The 826-nt window shown below is 45.4% G+C and overlaps 1 pseudogene; it reads right to left on the reverse strand.

Moving 5' to 3' along the window:
* Positions 1-466: 466 nt before the first annotated feature.
* Positions 467-589, reverse strand: LOC111734789 (annotated as a pseudogene).
* Positions 590-826: the final 237 nt, after the last annotated feature.

The following is an 826-nucleotide window of genomic DNA, read 5'->3' on the forward strand; positions in this document are numbered from 1 at the left end:
TAAAAAAATTACCAACAATCCCACTCTCCAAAGATCATCTTTCTATTCTATTTAATTAATATCATAGTGATTTGGTGCTTTTTTTTTTTTTTTTTTTGCCGGAGGGTGACTGAGATTTGTGGTTCTCCTGCCCCTGTCAGCATCTGAGTCACCCAGGCACCCAAGCCTCTGTGTTTGCTCATGGGGGTGATGTCTCAAAGACAAGTGAAAGAGGCTGAAGAACAGGCCATGCAAGTGTGTCTGGCTTGTCCCCAGTCACTCAGAGAATTTTATGAGCAAAGCCTTTTAGTGAATTTTAAAAGGCAAATCAGAGCTGCCACCTCCCGCTTAAACCCTGTCAACAGTTTCCCATTGCCCTAAAATGGCCAAGATTCCCACCGGGATGCCACACGTGATGGCCTGCGCCTGAATCCTGGCCTCCATACATTAGCTGTGTGACTTTTTTTTTAATTATTATTATTATTTATGCCTACAGCACTTGGTCTTCCTAGGTAGTCTCCCATCTAAGTACTGACCAGGCCCAACCCTGCTTAGCTTCCGAGATCGGACATGGGGCATCGGACTTATTCGGGGTGGCATGGCCGTAGACCATGGACCGTGGCTCCACTGGGCGCGAACCCAGGACCTTCTGCGTGTAAAGCAGATGTGCTAACCACTACACTATGGAACCACGTCCAAGCTGTGTGACTTTGGGAAATTTATTTAAACTTTCCTGTGCCTCATTTTTCTTGTTTATAAAATAGGAACAATAGAACCTACATCATAGTACTGATATAAGGGTGAACTATGCTAACCGAAGTGCTGAGAACAGCACCCGGCATGTGGA

Source organism: Pteropus vampyrus, unplaced genomic scaffold, assembly GCF_000151845.1.
Source record: "Pteropus vampyrus isolate Shadow unplaced genomic scaffold, Pvam_2.0 Scaffold6274, whole genome shotgun sequence".
Classification (NCBI taxonomy): domain Eukaryota; kingdom Metazoa; phylum Chordata; class Mammalia; order Chiroptera; family Pteropodidae; genus Pteropus; species Pteropus vampyrus.